The sequence below is a fragment of the Tursiops truncatus genome, chromosome 17 (assembly GCF_011762595.2).
Source record: "Tursiops truncatus isolate mTurTru1 chromosome 17, mTurTru1.mat.Y, whole genome shotgun sequence".
In the NCBI taxonomy this organism is placed as follows: domain Eukaryota; kingdom Metazoa; phylum Chordata; class Mammalia; order Artiodactyla; family Delphinidae; genus Tursiops; species Tursiops truncatus.
In genome coordinates this window covers 44,389,423-44,405,871 of record NC_047050.1, presented here as the reverse complement: position 1 = coordinate 44,405,871, position 16,449 = coordinate 44,389,423, and the positions used below count along the sequence as shown (strand labels likewise).

At 39.4% G+C, this 16,449-nt stretch overlaps 1 protein-coding gene across 4 annotated transcripts in view; it reads right to left on the bottom strand.

The window, feature by feature from the left end:
• GRHL2 (grainyhead like transcription factor 2) overlaps positions 1-16,449 on the bottom strand; it is a 165,776-nt gene that overhangs the window by 116,160 nt on the left and 33,167 nt on the right. The window lies entirely within an intron of this gene.

The window sequence follows — 16,449 nt, the reverse complement described above, 5'->3', positions numbered from 1 at the left end:
TACAGGTTGTAAAAAATCATCATGGGGAGTGAGGAGGGCACCTGGAGAACCTTCAGTAGAGGCAAAAGAGGAAGCTGGAGTCATCTGTCCGTCCTAACCAAGCCAGGCTCAGGTAAAGCAGCAATTGACTATCAAAGCGATTTCTTAAGGAGGATGCGATAGTAACTTAAATACTCACAAACCATGACAGTCCTCAGCAGCTCCCCAGCCTTGTTCATTGAAGTGAAACCAAAAAGTAACCATGAGACACTGTATTTCAGTAACACCTATGTCCACGCATAGTAACATGACACAGACAAGTAACAGGATTGCAAAGGCAACATGTATACCGATCAGTGGAAATTCAGTCACCAAGAGCCTTCTGATGGGCCTTCAGTCACAGACGTCCCTTTTTGCTGATATTTCTACAGGGCCTTCTGATAGTAGATGGTCTCCCCGTTCACTTTGTGATAGAAAACTGGTATGAACTCCCGACAAAGGCTGTGTTGAGGGCCCTTTATGTGGAGGCATGGTGCCACACATCGGTGTAGGGTCAGAAAATGACACTGACATTGGTAACATATGTTTGGGGGCCGGGTGGGAAATCCACGCTGAGCAGAGTGGAGTTTCAGACTATCTCCAGGCCCCTGGTTTGAACTTTGTGCCAGGGGCTTGGTGGAACTGATTGGGAAGAAAGAGAAAATGACCCAACTGTAAATTAATTGGATTAAAAGGTAAAATCAAGTTTCTGGAAGTAAACAGGAAAACCCTGGTAGAAGGCCTTTCTAACCATTAGGTAGTCTGGTGACATGGAACAGCACAGGCCCTGGAAGTGAGTCTTTGTTCACCACTTACAGTGGAGGAAAACTGCCTGAGGTTCGGTTTCTTCACGCCTTAAATAAGGACAACACTATTCTTAGTTTCTTAAGGAACCTCCATACCGTTCTCCATAGTGGCTGTACCAATTTACATTCCCACCAACAGTGCAAGAGGGTTCCCTTCTCTCCACACCCTCTCCAGCATTTATTGTTTGTGGATTTTTTGATGATGGCCATTCTAACTGGTGTGAATGGATAACCAACAAGGACCTACTCTACAACACAGGGAACTCTGCTCAGTATTATGTAACGACCTAATTGGGGAAAGAATTTGAAAAAGAATAGATACATGTATATGTATAACTGAATCACTTTGTTGTACAACTGAAACTAACACAACATTGTTAATCAGCTATACTCCAATATGAAATAAAAAGTTTTTTTTAAAAAAAGACAGCAATGCCCACCCTACTTACCTCACAATGCAATTGTAAGAATGGAATAAAATAATGAATAAAATAGAGGTCTGTAAAGTGCACAATGTTATACAATAACAGGTATTACTATCACAGCACAGTTCTATATTCCCGTAGTTTGTGGGTATAGCAATTTTTGGTTATAATGCAGAAGTGCTAAAGATAATCATTAATTAAAGGGAGACTGAAGTTGTTCATTTAGCTATTTTGATTGAGAGCCCAATAGATGCCAGACACCATGCTATTTGTGGAGGATGCAATGGCAAATGACACAGGCACTGCCCTGTAGCCCAAGTAGCTTGCAGTCCAGCGGGGGAAAGAAAACACCACTGTTAGGACTTCCCTGGTGGTGCAGTGGTTAAGAATCCGCCTACCAATGCAGGGGACACGGGTTGGTCACTGGTCCAGGAAGATCCCACATGCCGCGGAACAGCTAAGCCCGTGTGCCACAACTACTGAGCTTGCACTCTAGGGCCCATATGCCGCAACTACTGAGCCCTCATGCTGCAACTACTGAAGCACATGTGCCTAGAGCCCGAGCTCTGCAACAAGAGAAGCCACCGCAATAAGAAGTCCACGCATTGCAACAAAGAGTAGCCCCCACTCGCTGCAACTAGAGAAAGCCCACGCGCAGCAGTGAAGATCCAACGCAGCCAAAAAAGAGAAAGAAAAAAAGAAAGCACCGCTGTTACAAGAGCAATGAGTGTGAGAAATGAACAGTGTCATGAGTGAGGTTATATGACAGAGGGGACTAACCTAACCAGAAGATCAAGGAGGAAGCAAAGTTTCGACAAAGACCTGAAGGAAAGGCAGGAGTGTGCCGGTCAACGCTGAAATGGGCAGATGTGGGAAACATCTTTTTTTTTGCAGGGGGGAACATTTTTAAAGTGAAGACTATATTGGTAATGCACAATAATGGAATTTTCTGACAAAAGGAGCACATTTGTATTCATTTTGGAGAGTCAACTAAAGAAATTTATGTATTTTATATACAGTAGAATATTACTCAGCCATAAAAAAGAATGAAATAATGCCATTTGCAGCAACATGGATGGACCTAGAGATTATCATACTAAGTGAAGTAAGTCAGAAAGAAAAAGACAAATGCCATGTGATACCACTTATATGTGGAATCTAAAATATGACACAAATGAACTTATCTACAAAACAGAAACAGACTACAGACACAGAGAACAGACTTGTGGTTGCCAAGGGCAGGGGAGGTGGGGGAGGGTTGGACTGGGAGTTTGGGGTTAGCAGATGCAAACTAGTACATACAGAATGGATAAATAACAAGGTCCTACTGTATAGCACAGGGAACTATATTCAATATCCTGTGATAAACCATAATGGAAAAGAATATAAAAGAGAATATATATATATATATATATGTATAACTGAATCACTTTGTTGTTCAGTAGAAATTAACACAACATTGTAAATCAACTATAATTCAGTGTAAAAAAAAGAAATTTATGTACTTTGATTTAACAGTAAAATAGTATTTCCGTGTTGTGGAAATTACTAATCACAGAGGATAGGGCTTGATTTAGAGAGAGAATTTTGGTGGACTCCTAAGAATCTGCAAGTGGAAGAAATGAAGTCTCTGGGAGGACCACGAAGGCAGAGGTGATAGGCCCATGTGTGGCAGTGCCACCACCACCCCTCTCAGCCATTTAGTAGGAGCCACCCTGGGTGCCCGGTCTGCAGCCTTCACGTAGAGGGAGAAGTAGAGGAATCTGAACCCTAACTGTTGCATGAGCACCCAGGCAGCATGCATACTTCCCAAAACGCTCAGTCTTACAGGAAGGAAGGGCTTTAAGTTATTTGCAGTGACCTCACCATTGAAAAAGATGGAGATTTTACTCTCTTTCTTACTTAAGAAAAGCTGAGAGGCGGGGGGAGGGTTAATTACAACACTGGCTAATTTCCAAAAGTTCAGCAGGAAGCACCAGGGTGAAGGATAAAAGCCAACTCCTGATTTACACTAAGTAGTGCCCTGATTCACTTGAGAGATTTTTCTTTGAGTCTTCCTTCAAGTCCCTACTCCCTCCTGCTGAGTCTCCTGGATTGCTGATTTTATCTGTTCCCAGCACAAATGTTCACTCATAAATCTAGGTTCATCAGCTTTTCCCCTATGATGAAATGGTTGATGAATCCTTACATGATCAATGGAGAAAAATACCCCAGAAAAGCAAATACTTACTAGCTGTTTCTGTTCACATTTTTGATGGCCAAAGGGCTTTTATGCTCTCCCCTTTAACTGCATAATGACTTTGGACTTTTTGTTTTTTCATAGATTATAGTCTCTGGTACAGAGCACTGTTGAATAAAGCTTGATTTAGTAAAAACAGAACAATCTCTCTGGTACACTGAGCAAAAATGTAGACTTGTAAAGAAGGACAGTTTCACAGAACAGCTTTTACCAAAGTTTGGAACACTTTCTGAAGGTGAGTTTCATCACTGTTCTTCTGGAGTGGCAATTCTAATCCTGCTCTGGTCAGCTTTTTAAATATCCTTTCAGTAGCTTTAGGTATGTAATTTTCTGGGTTGCCTTGAACACAGAGCACGTCAACTATAAACTTGATCTCTGTTCTTCCTTGGTGGAAAGTTTAAATTAGCACCTGAGTCTTCACAGCAAGGCTAAGGCTGGGTTAGATCACAAATATTTTTTTTTTCTTTCATTTGTTTCTTTAATCCGCTACTTCATTTTGTTGATGTTGGGAGAAAAATTAAGAGATGAGTCATCAGCTGAAGTAATGAAAGAGGTGGAGCAGTCATGCAGCTGAGATCATAACCAACAAGTCAAGAAAAGCTCCAGATCGCTCTACCACATGCCCCGGGGCATTAAAAAGAGTCTAACAGGGGCTTCCCTGGTGGCGCAGTGGTTGAGAGTCCGTCTACCAATGTAGGGGACGCGGGTTCGTGCCCCGGTCCGGGAAGATCCCACATGCCGCAGAGCGGCTGGGCCCGTGAGCCATGGCTGCTGAGCCTGCGCGTCCGGAGCCTGTTGCTCCGCAACCGGAGAGGCCACAACAGTCAGAGGCCGCGTACTGCAAAAAAAAAAAAAAAAAAAAAAGAAGTCTAACAGAGGGAATGCTTTGCTGGGGAGAAGCATGTGAAACTTAGTACATAACGCCTTCACCTCCTAAAAATATGTGTAGTAATAGTCAACAAATCCAGACATAAATCCATTTCCCTTGGGACCACAAAAAACCAGGACAGTGAAGTTTTCACGTCAAATTATCACTTTCAATCCATTTCTCATCATTCTTTTTTTTTTTTAATAATTCCTAGAAGGGCATTAGTCTTTGAGGGGAGGGTTGTTTTCGGGGTTTTTTTTGGTCTTAATCTAGGGGGAGAATGGTTTTGGAGTTGAATAAACCTCAGTTTTAATCTCAGCTCTGTCAATTACTGAATTTAGATGAGGTACTTTACTTCTTTGAGCTTGTTTCTTCCTCTATATCATGATACCAGCCTTACGGTACTGTTCTAAAGGAATAACTCAGATATTTACATATGAAGAGCCTGGTACATTACAGATCTTCAATAAATAATACTTATAAGTATTACTTCTCTTTAGAACTGATTCTATTAATGACCTCTGATCAAAATCCAATAGACTGGGCTTCCCTGGTGGCGCAGTGGTTGAGTCCGCCTGCCGATGCAGGGAACACGGGTTCGTGCCCCGGTCCGGGAAGATCCCACATGCCGTGGAGCAGCTGGGCCCGTGAGCCGTGGCCGCTGAGCCTGCGCGTCCAGAGCCTGTGCTCCGCAACGGGAGAGGCCACAACAGTGAGAGGCCTGCGTACCACAAAAAAAAAAAAAAAAAAAAATTCCAATAGACTGCTCTCAGTTCTTAATCTCCTTGGATTTTCTTGGCCATTTCTCACTTCTGTAAAATCTTTCCTTGCTTGGCTTCTAAGATACTGTACAAGGGTGGTTCTCCTCTGTAGCCAAACACTCTTTTCTAATCTCTACTCTAGCTCATCCTTGTCCTCGAACTCTCATCGTTCCTGGGCCCTTTGCTCTTTTCTCTCCATTGTTGATTCGTATGGCTTTCATTGATCCTCTATCTTTTGTTTTTTAATTTAATTTATTTTTATTTTTGGCTGTGCTGGGTCTTCGTTGCTGCACACAGGCTTTCTCTAGTTGCGTCGAGCGGGGGCTACTCTGTTGCAGGGCGCGGGCTTCTCATTGCTGTGGCTTCTCTTGTTGTGGAGCACGGGTTCTAGGCACACGGGCTCAGTAGTTGTGGCTAGCGGGCTCTAGAGTGAAGGCTCCATAGTTGTGGCACACGGGCTCAGTTGCTCTGCGGCATGTGGGATCTTCCCGGACCAGGGATCGAACCCGTGTCCCCTGCATTGGCAGGCGGATTCTAAAGCACTGCGCCACTAGGGAAGTCCCTGATCCTCTATCTTAATGACTAATAGATGGGTATCACCTAAGAGCCTGTTCTGCCTTCTCCTTAGATATCCTGTCGTCACCTTTAACTCAATCCAAAACTAAGGTAATCATCATTTCTCAATTGGGCACACCTCCTCATCATCTGTCCCCAGTCATCTAGAGCCAAACCTTATGTACTGGTTTAAAATATAGACTCTGGAGCCAGACTGCCCGGGTGTAAATCCTGGCTGCACCACGTACTAGCTGTGTAACCCTGGACAGGTTAGTTAGCCTTTCTGGGCATCAGCCTCCTCACCTGTAAAACTGAGATGTGCCCCCAAATGAAACTGACACCGAATAAAAGCCTCATGTGTGTTGGCTATTATACTTTCTCTTCGTCCCTTATATGGAGTCAGTCACCATAGCCACGATCACAGCTTTGGTCTTATCTCTTCGTGCCTCCAGCTGGTCTCTTGATCCTTCAACTTTCCCCTCTTCAATCCCTACTGAAGCCCTATGGAATCATCTTCAGAGATAATCATTTTCAAGAGTGTACTATGATTCTTTACCACCTGTAATATCAAGTCCAAAATCCTCCATCTGATATTTAACATTCTCCATTATCAGGCCCCTACATACTTCTCAAAATTTCTTTCTTTCTACTTACTGAACATAAGGAGTTAAACCATTTATTTGCAGTACCCTAAAGAAGCCCATTCCTACGTCCATGCCTTTGCTCAGACTGTTCCCCTGCCTGAAATTCCCTTCCTGCTTCTCTCCATCTCAATTCTACTCTCATCAAAGTCCAGCTGCAAGATCCCATCTTCCAGAAAATACTCCCTGATTGTTTCTATTTGGGCTCTTAAGGGCCTCCCGGTACTAAGGACTCCTACAGTATGTATATTATTTACTACATACATTCTACCATTTAATTTTTACTACATAAAGAATACTGACTATGGAAAGAAAACTATCATTCAGCTGTCGGATCCACCAACTACACCAAGAAAGTAGCATTCATTAATCAAAAGGCCCAGCAGTCCCCAAACACAGTCCACAGTCTGTCCTGCACCACGTCCCTTACCTGCCTTGGATTCCCAACCTTCCTGGCTTCACTCAAAGATCTGCAAACCCCTCCTCTCCAGCGTTGCATTGGCTTTCTTCTAAAAGCACCAGTCCCCACACCATCACACACACGCACACACATCTCCCTGAGTCAATTAACACACCTAGACACCCTAGGCACTTATCTTTTAAAAGGCAGATAACAGAGTCATCCATTAAGTCTTCATTTTCTTACATCCACTTCATTAAAAAGTCCTACCTATTGATCTTGCCTTCAAAATATATCCAGAACTTGACCACTTCTCACCATTCCACTGGAAGCATGCTGGTGCAAGCCACCATCATCTACTGCTGGGATTATTGCAATTGTCTCTGAGGTTGGCAGCCTCCACTACAGGCCCCCATTGATCCTTACCTCCTAGAACTCACACCCTTGTGGAGTTCCCTCCCGCATTGTATCAGACTTGGTTTATATGACCAACAGCATATAGCAAAAATGATAGTATGGCACTCCCAGAATTAGATAATAAAAGTGTTCCATCTTGGTAAGTCAGTCTCTCTCCCCCCCCCCCCCCCCCCCGCCTCTCTCTCTCTCTCTCTCTCTCTCTCTCTCTCTCCCCCTCCCTCCCTCCCTCCCTCCCTCTTTCTTTCTTATTTCTCTCTCTGGGGAAAGCAAACTGCCATATTGTGGCGAGGAACTGAAGCTTTGACCACCAGTCAATGAGAAACTGAAGCCCACCAACAACCCGTGAGGGAGCTTAGTACATTCTGCAGTCAGAGACAAGTCTTAAATCACTTATAGCCCCAGACGACAACTTGACTGCAACCTTATGAGAAACTCAGAGTCAGCACCAACCAGCTAAGTTGCCCTTAGATTCCTGACCGTCAGAAATTGTACAAGATAATGTTTGCTACTTTAGCTGGTAAGTTTTTAGATACTATGTTACACAGCAGTGGATAACTAATACTGTCTCTAAATAAATCTCCCTGCTTTTACCATTGTCCCCTCCTTCCTCCAGTCTATTCTCAACAAAGCATCTATAGAAATCCCATTAAAACATAAATCAGATCATGCTATTCCCATGCTTAATCCTATAATGACTCCCCATTTTCCTTAGAGGCCAAGGTCCTTCCACTGGCCTTCCAGGCCCTGCAGAATCTCTCCTCCTTTATGTCTCCGACCTCCTGTCCTGATACCCTCCTTGTCATGCTCCTCACTCATTCGGATCCTCTGCACTGGTCTCCATGTCTCCACCTTAGGGTCTTGGCTCCAGCTGTTTCACCTTCCTGGAATGTTCTTCCCCCAAATAACTCTCTCATCTCCTCTAAACCTTTGCCCAAATCTCACCACAATGAAATTTACCCTGACTACTTTACTTGATGCAGGGACCCACCTCAACCCACCCTAGAACTTCCCATTCCTCCAAAACTTTCCGTCTCCCTTACACAGCTTCTACTCTTTCTTCCCTGGCAGTCACCATCTTCTCACACACAATGTAGCCTACTTACTGTGTTCAGTGTTCATGGCCTGTCTATCCCCACAAGAATGTAAGCTCCACAGAGCTGGGATTTTTGTTCTTGTTGTTCATGGATGTATCATAAGCAGTTTGAACTATGCCTGCCACTCAATTAAATTTGTTGAATGAGTGAATAAAAGTTCAGTTGAAGAATTGAAGTATAAGTTGGGGTTTAAAGTACTATGAAGGGAGGGGGGAAGGGAGCTATATTTTTCACGTTTTCATAAAATCAGTTTATAGTGTGTTTTTTAAATTGGTTGTGAGCTATAAAATGCTATATAAATGCAAGTTGCCTTAATTTGAAGAAGAATAACTGTAAAATTAATTTAACAAGGATTGATCCTAAACTGTTTTTCTCTCACCTCCTACTTCTCACCTTCAAATTAAACAAAATGAGGATTCATTTTTCTGTTCTCCTAAAATGTTCATTTTAGGATTCATTTTTCTGTTCTCCTAAAATGTTCATTTTAGGATTCATTTTTCTGTTCTCCTAAAATGTTCATTTTAGGATTCATTTTTCTGTTCTCCTAAAATGTTCTGGTCTCCTACAAACAAGGAAACGAAGCAGATGTATGTGCAGACCAGAGGCAAAACTAGAGGAAGACTGAACTCTAATCAGCAAAGGTCTACAATCCATGACCCTTTCTTCCACCTGTTGTATGTTATTCTCAACACTGACTTGAATTGGGGGCAAAAGAATTTTTTCCACCTCTCTTTAAGAAGTGAAGTTTTACCTAGAGATTATCATACTAAGTAAGTCAGACAGAGAAAGACAAATAACATACGATATCAATTACACATGGAATCTAAAAAAATGATACAAATGAACTTATTTACAAAACGGAAATAGACTCACAGACATAGAAAACAAACTTATGGTTACCAAAGGGGAAGGGTGGGGAGGGATAAATTAGGAGTATGGGATTATCAGATACACACTACTATATATTAAATAAACAACCATGAACTACTGTATAGCACAGGGAACTATAGTCAGTATCTTCTAATAACCTATAATGGAAAAGAATCTGAAAAAGAATATATATGTATAACTGAATCACTTTGTTGTACACCTGAAACATTGTAAATCAACTATACTTCAATGTAAAAAAAAAAAGAAGTGAAGTTCTTACGTAATTCTTAGGATTTCATGCTATGTTCTCTGCCTCAATATCCCCCTCTTCTCTGTCCCATCTCTCTCTCTGTCTCTGTCTGTCTGTCTTTGTCTCTCTCTCTCTCTCACACACACATGTACAGAGACTTTATCTTGAGATTGAATTATGAATTCTATTTTCCAAATAGAATATCTCATCTTATGCTGAGTCTTCAGCACTTGGAGTTTAGCCTTTATCCACTTCAATTTCTTGTAGCTGATTTACTGTAGCTAGTTACTGACATACAATCACTTCAGCTTCCCAGCCTAAAAAAAAAAAAAGACTATATTCAGACCCTAAACTTAAGAGCAAGATTTCAACAACTAACAATTATTCTTTCTTCGGGAATCTTGGCATTTCCTCCAGTTATAGAATATGACTTTCAAATGGAAACTAATGAACCAATCATCCTAATCAGGGTTAATGTCACAATTTAAATGCCAATGATGTTAGTCATTTCACTAGTAGCTACTTTCAATAATATCCCTCCTTTTGGTGCTTGCTAGAGGCAAATCACAAGAGATAACAGATACTTTCCATGTTAGAACAAGGGTTGAAATTGATTAGGAAGTTTCTACACTGAGAACTTGTCCTTAATGACTCTAACCTTTTGCCCTTGACCTAATCCATATACAAGTCAAAGGAAATAAAATGAATCCAAAAGCCTGGAATGATATTGATAATCTTATGTTGCAGATGGTTATATTTGAGAAAGAGGGAATTCAATTAATTCAGTGAAAATATTATAATGCTCTCCACCATATAAAATGAACAGTTTTTAAAAATAATGAATTTTAAAACAAAACTTATGTCTATTGAAATTAGGATAGTTCCCCTTTGGATATATTAACTGCAAAATATACTGATCCATTGACTGAAGAATAATCTCTCTCTCTCTCTCTCTCTCTCTCTGTCTCTCGCTCTCTCGCTCTCTCTCGCTCTCTCTCAGCGGTGCCCTAGCTTTGCTAGTGCCCTAAGCATGTTTAGTCCACCTATTAAGTAATCAAGGACTGAGAAGATTAGGGATATAATTAAGAAGCTGCTGGAAAGGCACATCATCAAGCACTAGAAACAACCATGAGGAAAAAGCTGTCATAATGGAAAGTAGAAGAAAGAGGACAAGAAAATAATATTTTAAACGGAGATAATTTGTAGTGCTCACAATCTATGAAATAACTAAAATTGGTTAAAATTGTGTGTGTGTATGTAAATTGAAATTCAAAATGTTAACAGTGATTATAGGTGAATTTTTATTTTCTTCTTTCTACTTTTTCACTTTTCAAATAGTCTTTAAGTTACACATAATTAATGAGCCCCTACCATATGCCAGATAGTGTTCTAAGCCCCTGACATGGGTTAACACATTTATTCTTTGTTATAGCCTTAAAGTTAGGCAAGGTAACCATGCCCTTTACATAGACAGGGACACTGAACAGAGAGTGCTAAGCTGCTTGCCCAGGGTTATGCAACAGTTAGCTTAGGCCAGGATGGCATCACAGAGCCTGAGCTCTTAAGCAACCTTCTCTGTTGCCAATTCTTCACTATGCTCTATTTTCTTAATCAGAAAAAAGTTACTTGAAAAGAGGGAACTAGAAAACAGACTGAATACAAGAGATTAATATGACAGGGAATTTTCTTACATGGAAGTAAATGAGATAATGTCGAAATTCAAAGTTCTAGAGAAACTGTGCAAAGGGGAAGTCTATAAGCTCCTTGAAGACAAAGATGACGTGTTTAAGTTATTTGTAGAATTCCAAGGTGCTGAAACATTCTGCAGGGTACACATGAGGCAGACAACACAAATAAATTGTATATGGGGAGGGATAGCAACTACTCCTTATCTACCTTTAGTTTGACACAGTCAGAGGCCATCTGTTTTTAAATATCCTGTAGAAAAATATTAAATAATTGATGTAATAAAAATATACATTAAATAAGCACGATATATTAAAAAACATTATATTTCAATAGTGACCAAAATATAATTTTTAAAGAAAAGAATCATCTTAAAACCAAATTAGCTTCAAAAATTAAAAAGAGAATCAGTTCTTTGGAGGAACTTATCATGCTCAAATCTTTAGCAGCAAAAAAAGAAAACAAAAACCAAAAAAAACACAAGAGCCTCTTAAAAGGCTGCAGGACAGAGTTCTATCTCATGACCATTTCACGTGTTTACTTTTCCCTCAAAGATTTCCCTGAACTGAGACACATAATAACGTGTAATCATGTAAAAACAGAAATTTGTTTTCTGAAGATTTTGTTTTGTTTTTTGTTTTCAAGAAGAAAAATTTTGTTTTCAAGAAGACAGAAAACAGAAGATTGGAATAGAGGAGAAACCAAAGTCAAGAAGGCTGCACCCCTACGCTGGTGCAGGAGAGGTTCATGCATAAGTGAAAACTGGTTTTCCCACTGAGCCTGGTAAACTCTAATTCACAGTCTTCAGCATCTATAACCAAGCCAGTCACAGGAACTAGCTGCAGCGTTCACTTCTTAAACACAGGAGTTGGCTTTTGGGGGGGCCCTAGCACCAGAAAGAAATAACTCAGTATAACACCTAGAGTAACTTCAAGATCCCAAATGGAAACAAAGGTGGAGGGGGGGGCGTGGATACTTAGCTTAAAACAACGGGAAAACCCTCCAATGTGTCCTACCCAAGTTTGCCCCCTGGGACCTCACCTGTATATATGCAAAGGAAACCTCCAGGTACGCTCAGCACCCGTGACCACTCCTCCTTCCACTTAAGAGAACAGCCCACCCTAGGAAGGGTGAGCTCCGCTCTGCTAACAAACCCTGGCAGCTCTGAAATGTGAGCAGTCCAGCTCTTTATTCTTTTTTTTTTTTTTGCGGTACGCGGGCCTCCCACTGTTGCGGCCTCTCCCGTTGCGGAGCACAGGCTCTGGACGCGCATACCCAGCGGCCATGGTTCACGGGTCCAGCCGCTCCGCGGCATGTGGGATCCTCCCGGACCGGGGCACGAACCCACGTCCCCTGCATCGGCAGGCGGACTCTCAACCACTGCGCCACCAGGGAAGCCCGCAACTCTTTATTCTTAATAGGAGAACTAAGAATAACCAGATATTTAAGGAAAACTAACATGAACAAAAGAGAGGCCCAAGATGAACAAAACGTCTTGTTGATGAGGAAAATAATTAATGTCGGATATAGAAAATAATGTTAAAAAGAAGATACTTCCTGTGCAAAGCAGGCTACTATGAAAAAGAAATCATCACAAAACAAGATACATAATTTCTGAAATAAAAGTAAAACTTTGTTTGAGAGTTGCATAGAGAAGAGCTGGAAAAAAAAGTCATGATCTGGGAGAGCTAAGCAAGCGTTTTTCCAGTTTCTAAAGAAAAAGAAAGAATTTATGAGACAAAGTTAAAAGGTATGCAGAATAGATTCAGGGGTATAATGTTCAACTGATAAGAGTTACAGAAGAAAGCAAGAGGATGAAAGGGAAAAATAAATAATTAAAGAAATAACAGAAGAAAATGTCCTCCAGCTGACAAAAACTTGAGCCTTGGGAATGAAAGGCCCCAAAATGCTAAAAAGGATAATAAAAAGAAACACATCTATCCATATCCTAGCAAAATTTCTATGTTAAAGATTAAATGAAAAATGCTACAAATACCAAGTAACTTTCAACAAAACAAGAAACAGTCAACCAATAAACTTCTCATCTGCTAAATGCTGCAAGACAAGAGAAAGGGGATTTGAACATAGAATTCTGAACACACCAAAAGATCAATTAGTGTGACGGCAAAATAAAGACATGTTTGGTCATAAAAGGATTCAAAAACTATTCTACTCCTATATCCCTTTTGAAAGAATTATCTCTCAATTCAAAATGAAAAACAAGGCATTCAGGGTAGAAAAGAAAACTGATATAGCAATCAGAGTATCAAATAAATCAGTAAAATGTTAAATTACTTGTAACTAATTTCTGATCATGGAAATGAAATTTAAGCCACTAGGAAAGAATTCTTAAAGATAATAATACCAAACTGGAATGAAATACCTGAGAGGGGATAGGAGATTGTTTAAAAGTGTCCTGAAGATTTTGGGACTTCCCCCGCAGTGCAGTGGTTAAGACTTTGCCTTCCGGGCTTCCCTGGTGGCGCAGTGGTTAAGAATCTGCCTGCCAATGCAGGGGACATGGGTTTGAGCCCTGGGCCGGGAAGATCCCACATGCCGTGGAGCAGCTAAGCACGTGTGCCACAACTACTTAGCCTGCGCTCTAGAGCCCGTGAGCCACAACTACTGAAGCCCATGAACCTAGAGCCTGTGCTCTGCAATAAGAGAAGCCACCGCAATGAGAAGCCCGCGCACAGCAACAAAGACCCAACTCAGCCCAAAATTAATTAATTAATTAATTAATTTAAAAAAGACTTTGCCTTCCAATGCAGGGGATGCAGGTTCGATCCCTGGTCGGGGAGCTAATATTCCACATGGCTCGTGGCCAAAACATAAAACAGAAGCAATACTGTAACAAATTCAATACAGACTCTAAAAATGGTCCACATCAAAAAAAATCCTGAAAAAAAAATTTAAACATAAATAAATAAAGTATCCTGAAGATTTTGCTTCGTATGGAGGAAGAGCAATGGATAATGATTAATTCCTGATATTGACAGAAAATATTTTTAAATGTGTTTATTAAAAATTCAGTGGTAACAATTACTAGGATAAAGATAGGATGGAGAAATTTTAGAGCAGCAATTTTCATTATATGGTCTGCAGACCTCTAAGGGTCTCTTAGATTTCAGGGATCCATAAGGTCAAAACTATTTTCATAATGATACTAAGACATTTGCCTTTTCACTATATTGACATTTGCACTGATGGTACAAAACTAATAGTGGGTAAAAGTTCTGGTTCCTGACATGAATCAAGACAGTGACATCAAGGTGTCCTTGAGTCACTGTATTCTTAGCAACACACATTCACAATAAAAACAAAACAATCAAACACAAGAACAAAAGATGCTAGTTTCATTTCAGAATGTCCTTAACATAGTATAAAATATTAATTTTATGAAACTCAAACTTTGAGTACACATCTTCTTAATATTCTGTGTGACAAAGTGGGCAGTACACAGAAAGCACTCCTTTTGCATACTGAACAACAATGATTGCCTCAGAGAAAGTACTTGTGCAATTGTTTAAGTTGAAAATGAACTGGATGTTTTTTTCATAGAAAGACTAACAGGCCAACATCTATGTTTTCAGACTTGGGTGTTTGGCCAACATTTTCTCAAATATAAACCAAGTGTGAGTCTATCACTTCAAGGAAAACAACTGACAGTCTTTGTTGCCAATGATAAAATTTAAACTTTTAAGAATTTTTGAAAACTTGTTTGCACCACTATTGACAACTTCCTAATACCTTAAGATTTTCTGATGAGCTAGAAGGAGATATTAGTGCATGTGATTTTTTGCTAATGTATCATGAAACATGTTAACATTTGAAAGGTATGAATAACTCTGTCAACCAACATTTCCGAACGTCAATGTCTGACATTGCAAAAATCACAAACAGGTAAAAGAGCCACTCAAAGTGCAAAACAGACATAGGGATTTTAATGGAAGAGCGTACAGAAAGTTCACTGTATGATTTCAGTTTCCACACTGCAACTAACCTTTAAGAAACTATCATCTGCCGAATTTTGATGCAGTATCCAAGTATCTACAATTATCTGAAAAGGCTATGAAGATATGTTTTCCTTTTCCATCTGACTATCAGTGTGAAGCAGGATTTTCTTCACATAGATTTCAACCAAATTAACATTTTGCAACAGACTGAATGAAGCAGATATGAGAATCCAGCTGTCATCTATGAAACCAGACATTAAAGAGAATTATAAAAATGTAAATCAATACCACTCTTCTCACTAAATTCCTTTGTTTTGGAAATTTTAATTAGTTTTCATTTTTAAATGTTATGTTAATAACATTTCATTTTTAAATGTTATGTTAATAACATTGTTAATATGCAATGGGTTAATATGCAATCATTATTTTAACTGAATCATAAAATATATTTTATATTTCTCATCTTTAATTTCTAGTATGGTAAACTGTAATAGATATATATAAATAACCCACACAAACACATGGTTTTTAGGGACTTCAACAATTTAAGAGTGTAAAGCGATTCTGAGAACAAAAAGTTTGAGGACCACTGTTCTAGAAAATCACTAGAGAAAAATAATGGAAAAAAGAAATATTGATCAATGAAACAAAAGTAAGCAAAAATAAAAAGGATGACATAACATGGGAAAAATAAGACCTTACAATTTCAGCATTGCAATAAGTAAAAATGAGTTAGGTCTACTTTTAAAAGAGATTTTTCCAAACTGAATTTTAAGTAGAAAGTATTCTTTTTAAGCACCCATGATACATAAGAAAATTGACCCTGTAGCAAGCCATTAAGCAAGAATATCCATTTCAAAGAATTCTTATGAAACCGACTAAATTCTCTGACCACAGCATAATCAAATTTTAAGCCAATAACAAAAAGATGAACTTTAAACACTGTATGTTTAGAAATTATAAGATAATCTTCCAAATATTCATAGATCAAAAAAATCAAGGGAATCTTAAAAATTAAAACAGAATAATAAAATAAATCCCACATGTGATGGGATATAGATAAATCAGTACTTAGAGGTAATTTCATAGCTTTAAATGCTTATACTAGAAATGAACAAAAGTGAAAGTTAAAGAGCTAAGCATACAATATATTAGAAAAAAATAATAGAATTAACCCAAAGAAAGAAGGATATACTAAAGATAAAAACATAAATTAATGAAGTAAAGGCATGAGAGAAAGGGCAACTTATGACAAAAGTTGGTTCTTTGAAATGACAAAGAAAACTATCAAACTGGCAAAGATAATCAAATATTAGGGAAATAAAGGAAACTTTCAGATGGAGCACAAAAAAAGAGAATACCTTGATGTTAATAAATTTGAAACTTAGACAAAATGGAAATATTTCTAGAAAAATGTAAATAATCAAAACTGATTCAGTGGAGAAACCTGGCAGCCACTTTCT